This window comes from Anabrus simplex, chromosome 2 (assembly GCF_040414725.1).
Source record: "Anabrus simplex isolate iqAnaSimp1 chromosome 2, ASM4041472v1, whole genome shotgun sequence".
Classification (NCBI taxonomy): domain Eukaryota; kingdom Metazoa; phylum Arthropoda; class Insecta; order Orthoptera; family Tettigoniidae; genus Anabrus; species Anabrus simplex.
In genome coordinates, this window is record NC_090266.1 from 934223447 (window position 1) to 934230803 (window position 7357).

Below are 7357 nucleotides of genomic sequence, written 5' to 3' on the forward strand. Positions count from 1 at the left end.
TGATTTTTAGTTTCTGTCATCCAAGGCTAGTAAGAGACACTATGTTTCATTTAATTTCTAATTGAATAGGGTGGTTCCAAGATAAATTATGCTCCCTTCCTGAAAGTTATATATATCAATGATATGTGTAAAGAAGTGGATTCAGAGATAAGGCTGTCATGTGTTTGACTATTGTCATGTGACAACAGGATGTCATGCTTACAAGCGCAGTTACACGATGGGAACTAGGCGAGGCCGACGAGAAAGACAGGCCGCGGCGTGCACGTCATACACTGAATGTCACGTGACTCAGCCGGTCTTACTGTAGAGAATGCATCCCCAGGCTCACGTGATGGACTATCGTAGCATGGTGAATAAAATACATTTCAGCGCATTTCAACCTACTAAACCTACTAAAAGTATTAAATATTATGCTGAAACCAGATTGTAAATAGCTTACAATAGACATTTGATCCTGGATTGAATAAGATATTCCTTACATGAATGTTATTGAAAATATAGGCTTAGTGTTGTACATTAATCGTTAACATTATCTGAGTGTGCATATTTTTACCTCAGTAAGATTTTTAGTTTTGTTCAACCAAGGATAGTAAGAGACACTATGTTTCATTTGATCTGTAGTTCAGTAGTGTTCTTTTAGTAGGTTGAAATGCGCTGAAATGTATTTTATTTACCACGCTATGATAGTCTCTCGCGTGAGCCTGGGGATGCATGCTCTACAGTTAGACCAGCTGAGTCACGTGACATTCAGTGTATGACGTGCGCGCCGCGGCCTGTCTTTCTCGTCGGCCTCGCCTAGTTCCCGGTCGTGTAACTGCGCTTGTAAGCATGACATCCTGTTGTCACATGACAGTGTGATCCAGTGTGTGCACGGTGATCGCTTTGAACATCTGCTGTGAAGTGAACGTTGATCGTAAGTGTACGTACCGGCTCTGTAAAGATAAGACTGGACGTCACACGTACACTATGGAATTATTGTGCGTAGCATAATGGGCAATCCAGTGTAGCCTACTTACTGTACTGTATTGTGTTTCCTTGTACCGCATTGGATAGAGACTTTACTGTATCCACTATTATGTTCTACGTATTGGCTTTATTTGTGCCATGGACGAAACAAAGTGGTCGTTTACGTCTGTAAGAAGTTCATGTTATGTTTGAATGTTTAAAGAAAGGTAACTGTAACAGTAAGACAGAACATAGTGTATGGCATAGTGCAGTTGTACATTGGATACAATTTGATACATGAACTGGAAAAAAAAAAATTGGCGCGAACGCGACTCGAACATCGGCGCGTCCGCACAACCGGCATTTGTGGCATTACCTCGTCTCACTGAGCTAATGATAATGAGACAGCTCCGGCAGAGTGCCGAGTTCATGCGACCTGTGCTTGGCCACGCTGCACGCCGTTACAGCGTTGCCAGAACCTCGTTTCTTAACTCGCATTTCTATTAAACCTATTGGTGGGACTAGGTTTTGCAAGATAAACTTTTGCACGGCCGACTTGATGCGTCGCTCTAGCTAGCTCCTTACCGGCCTTGACAATCGGGTCCACGCAATGTAATCGGAGTAGTTACACAGCTCGACACGTAGCGCTGGCGGCCGACCTATTTGCGGTAGAAATGCATACTTCTTTATGGAAAATATATTGACTTTGCCGATTTATCGTAATTTAGAGTTATGGAGAATGTTACGTAGGTTAATACTGTTAAAATGATTAATCCTAAAGGTTACTTTCGTTGATATTTGCCAAAACGATTTCGTGAAATGAAACTGCGGGGAGATGACTTAGTCCAGCTGACGTTCTGATATTGACTGTGATTGCCGATTTATCGTAATTTAGGGAATAAAATAGTATGTTACATTGACTAATATTGTTAAAATTATTAATCCTAAAGGCTACTTTCGTTGATATTTGCCAAAATAACGTCGTGAAATGAAACTGCGGAGGATGGAGTAGTCCAACTGATGTTCCTTAATTGTGAGGAACAGTGGGGGCTCGTGACCAAATTTTCAGGGGGTTCACAACAAATTTGTGTTCACGTCTCAAATATACCAAAGTAGAATGCACATAAGTACAAAATCACTTACTTAAATCATTTCACTAAACGTTCCTTGTACAATTGCTTCTCTTCTCATAATATGGTGGAACCTGTAATACTATCTCTTGTTTGAGGGTGGTTGTAGCCAGGAAAGGCACATTCCTTACCGTGCTCCTCGCTTATGGAGATACCTGTGCATAAACCATGACGTCATCTCCATGCGCATGCGTGCTCGTAGCAATATCTCCAGTGTGCTCCCTGGCACTGTCAGTCGAAACGAACAGCTGTCAGTGTAACAGAGCTTCGATATAAGTCGAATGCTTTCGATCGATTGACTAAATCAGGTCGGAAAAAAAGGAAATAATTTTGAATTACCGGCATCCATGAATGCGTGAATATGCGTTAGAACTGGGTGTTCACGTGCTCATGTACTGAGAGCCCACCGCCACTGACTGGTGAGGAATAATAGTAATCGTTTTTATTATCATGGCATTTAGATACATAGCAGAATTTACCACAATACTTTTGTCTTCTGGTGTTAATGTTGAGATTAAGAGTCACTGTTCAATTAGAGTTTTAAAATTCTTCAAGCGCTGCTCTCAGGAAGGGGGCTGGGGTAAACATAAAAGTCCTACTTTTTCCATATTCGTTGTATGCATAACATAAATATTTTGACTCAAACATGTTTAAATTTTAATTTCAATATATATAGTTTCAGATTACATTTCATTCATATCTTTCACTAGAATATTAAATATCGGGCAAGTTGGCCGTGCTAAATTCAGACAATAATTTTTACTTGAAATGCAGTAGGGTGGAACAAGTTGGCCGCGCGGCGTGCAGCTGTTAGCTGTGAGCTTGCATCCGGAAGATAGTGGGTTCGAACCCCACTGTCGGCAGCCCTGGAGATGGTTTTCCGTGGTTTCCCATTTTCACATCAGGCTGTACCTTAATTAAGGCCACGGCCGGTTCCTTCCCACTGCTAGCCCTTTCCTATTCCACCGGCGTCATAAGACCTATCTGTGTCGGTGCGACGTAAAAAAAATAGCGAAAAAAGAAGAAGAAGAAGAAGAATTTAAATAAAAATTCCGCGAGAGAAAAGTATTTTGAGTAAATAAATTGTAAACTGTTCCCTGCTCGATTATGATGATGCTTGTTGTCTAAAGGGGCCTAACATCTAGGTCATCGGCCCCATTGCTTAGGTAACAACACTTCATACGTTGGCCTTACCGTCATAGCAGTAGTGATTCTTACTTGTCAATGTTTAAATATTAAAGTTCAGATTATCTTGGACAAAAATGTGTTGTGTTGCTGTCATATGGCAAATACGACACCGTCTAAAGGATTATTCTGTGAAAGAAAATTCATGGATAAAAATACCTGATTAGCGTGATTAGCTGCCACACCCGGAGGCCCGGGTTCGATTCCTGGCCCTGCCACGAAATTTCAAAGGTGGCACGAAGGCTGGAACGGGGTCCACTCAGCCTTGGGAGGTCAACTGTGTAGAGGGGGTATCGATTCCCACCTCAGACATACTCGAAGTGGTTTTCCATAGTTTCCCACTTCTCCTCCATGCAAATTCCGGGATGGTAACTAACTTAAGGCCACGGCTGTTTCCTTCCCTCTTCCTTGTCTATGCCTTCCAATCTTCGCATCCCCAACACAAGGCCCCTGTTCAGCATAGAAGTTGCGTCCGCCTGGGCGATATACTGGTTATCCTTCCCAGTTGTATCCCCTGACCCGCAGTCTCACGCTCCAGGACACTACCCTTGAGGTGGTAGAGGTGGGATCCCTCACTGAGTCCGAGAGAAAAGTCAACCCTGGAGGGGTAAACAGAGTAAGAAAGAAAGAAAGAAAGAAAGAAAGAAAGAAGGTAAATACCCGAAATAGAAACGGAAAACTAAGATGAGAGTGCTACCTGCTTTTAGCCACTTCGTAGTTTTGTCCTGGTCTACAGAGAATTCGTGAAATGATAGTGCCCCTTAGCTTTTTTTTTTTCCTGTTCGAAATACAAAAAAGGCACACAGCAATATATATTCGCATATTTCCTAACACAGTTAAAGAAAAGCAAATCACCACACCATTAAAAAACGATTTAGCGCACAAATTAAAATCCTTGTTCAGGACGAAGTTACAGCGAGAAATCACTTTGTTCTTGTTTCCATAAAATTTCTGCTCGAAGTACGAAAAGATGCACAAGAATGTCACAAATTCCAAGATTTGTAAACATAATTTAAAAAACATAATCACCACACTACAAATAAAAAATAAACTCACTAGCGCATAACTATCAGATCTCAATATCAAGCCAACAAGCACCTCATTGCGAACACATTGCCAACATTTACGACAGCAAAACCATGTAAATAAAACTGGAAATGCGGCAATTTGCGGTATACAGCTTCCTGTCAGTGGGTAGTAGGCCAGCGCTCCAGCGGCATTACGGTGAAACTTTTCAATTACAGCTTTATGCGGGGCTTCACAAGCGATTGTCAAGGTCGGTATAAGGAGCACAGCGAGGGATCCAGTCGGCCGTGACTTTTGTCGTGAATTTCAACGAGGAACCGCATGCCGACCTCCACGTGCGGCATTTTTGTTCACCGTGTATATTACAATGCTTATACATCTTTAGTCAGTGTCAGAATGGGCAGTTTGAAAATTATTTTTAGTGCTCTATTCCTAAGGACTTCTACCTTTCCAAATATTTCTTTATTACAGCATGCCCAGACATGTATTATATAAGAGATGTGGCTTTCTATAAGAGCATAGTAAATAACCCTCAACAACCCACGAGAGAATTTAAATCTCAAATTACTTTCGGCAATGATACCATCACAGGGATAATTTTATTACAGATAGTCTCCACCTGATTACTCCATGATATATTTTTATCTAGAATCAGTCCTAAGAATTTTGTATTCTGCACTCTCATTATTCTATAATTGAAGAAAAACAAATTTATATCCAAATTGAATGCATATAAATGTATGCGTAAAATGATGTGGTGTGTTTTTGTTAGGTTAATAGTTAATCAGTTGGAATTAAGCTATGTTTCAAGTAATAAAATATCCCGCTGCATATTATATTCAAGTTCATGATCGCTAGAGCTTGTATAGAAAATATTAGTGTCGTCAGAAATAATGGGTAATCTTCCATTTAATCTAAGGTGACCAAGATCATTAATGAAGCCAAGAAACAATGAATCCCGACCACTGACCACAAACCCGACTGCAGCGTTTTCCTTTTCACACGTTCGACATTTCAGCCACATCGTGACGACCTTTTGATACGGACACGTTCATTGCCGAAATAGTCTACCTATACGGCAATGTACGTCCATTCGTCCCCACTAGGGAATTCGATCCCGGCCCTTATTTCCAATCCCGGGATTTCGGGATTACACTTGGTCAGTCCCGGGATCCCGGGATTGAAAATTACAAATAAAAAATAAGATATTCTTACAGAAATCAGCTGTTTAATCAGCAAATCGAAATTTGGACAAAATCAACATATTTCACGGTATACACCTAGCTAATCTAATCACTCTAACTAATCCGACTTAGGGCCGTTTTCCCCAAATGAGTTTAAACAAGGTTTATTTTAATCTGGTTTAAGTCTGAGTTTAAACTAACATTCATTTTCCCCATATTGGTTTAAACTTTGTATCAAGTTTAAACCTGGCTCAGAGTTAAACCTTCTATATTGTTGGTTTAAATTGCTGTTTATATTCAACTTTCTTGACATTTTATTAACGTATCTGTGATTTTCCTAATAGAAGGGTTAGTTTTGACTACCAGTACTGCAGCACTTTAATGAAAAACGTACTAAAATTATAACCTAGTATTAGCATTAGAAAAATGGGAGAATTTATTGAAGTCTTTGGTTAAATAGGAAATAATTTTGATGTGCAAGAGAGGTTAAGAAGCCGCGTTCCAACAAAAGTTTACAATCTTGGAAAATCGGATGTAACGGAGTTCTTTGATGGATTTATAATTCATAAGCGAACAGCAAGGATTGTCTAGTATCGAAGAAGGATTCATTTAAAACGTCAACTGCACGAAATAATGCTATTTCGCTAGAAGCAATGATGGTTGCTTTAAGATATGATGCAGCAGGCATTTTTTTCATTAACAACGGGGACCACAGACCTTATATTGCAGTCTCCTTATAATATTATATACTGTAAAATACTATTCGTGGTATGAATACTGTAATGTGAAGCATAAAAATATTCCTACTTAAGACGTGTAATACGTCCGCTCTTCATGCGGTACCTGGTGGCTGTGGTCGCTAAAGCGTGATGTCAGCATCGTCCGAATCCGTGACAAGGCGGTTCGAATCTAATTTGTCGAAAATATTTTTACCATCAGAATGTTGACCGGCACGGTAGGAGAGGCGGTGGTATACAATTTCTAATCGCTAGATTATATATTTGTAGGATCAGAAAAACAATAAAGTATTTCATGCTTGCTAGTAAACTTGTAATAGAATAGATTATAGTTAAGAATGTTTCATCGTATCTATTGCCAGCATACCAGCAATAGAAATATTAATGCTATAGGAGAAGAGTATTATGCATACAGTACGACATATCGCGAACTTGGTTATGTTATAAACGAATATGGAATCAAGTAATACATCTCCAAATTATACATCCTCAGTGGTCTGTCTGCTGGATCCAAGGTTTGTGAGATTGATCCCGGCCGAGGGCGATGGATTTTGATAGGAGATAGATCCCGAGCATGCTTGGAATTTTACTTGAAATTCACATAAATGTTGATTTTCTGAGGAAAGGAATACCATAGGCCTATTGCTGAAAGACCAGGATTTTAATATTTTAACGTTCCCGTGTGTTCCGTAAGACAATACAGACATCAAAAGACACGTATCAGGCCCACGGTACTTGTTTATGGTAAAGCATGACAGAGAAAAATAAGAAATAAAAGTGCGTTCCAATAAATTGTAGACAGCAATAGGTAGAATTATATGATACAACACTTCGCACAAATGTAAACAATTTATTTATCAGTAAAGCTAATATCCCGCCGAATTTGTTCTTTATTCACTACGTACGATAGCATTAATTCGCCACAAACAGCTGATGTTATTACAAAAATGTCGGTCATTAGTGCTGGGAGAGGAGGCAGTCCTCCGAGTGATTGAATCGGTAGTAGCAAGTGAAGCGCTCTACCGGTATTCTCCGGTACTACTGCGGAGAATTGCGGTGGTATACGGAGGGTGGCGGAGGAAACGGAGCGAACGTGCTCTGCTCATTCAGACAAAACACTACTTGCTGTCAGTTGCCGCGTGTGACGGGT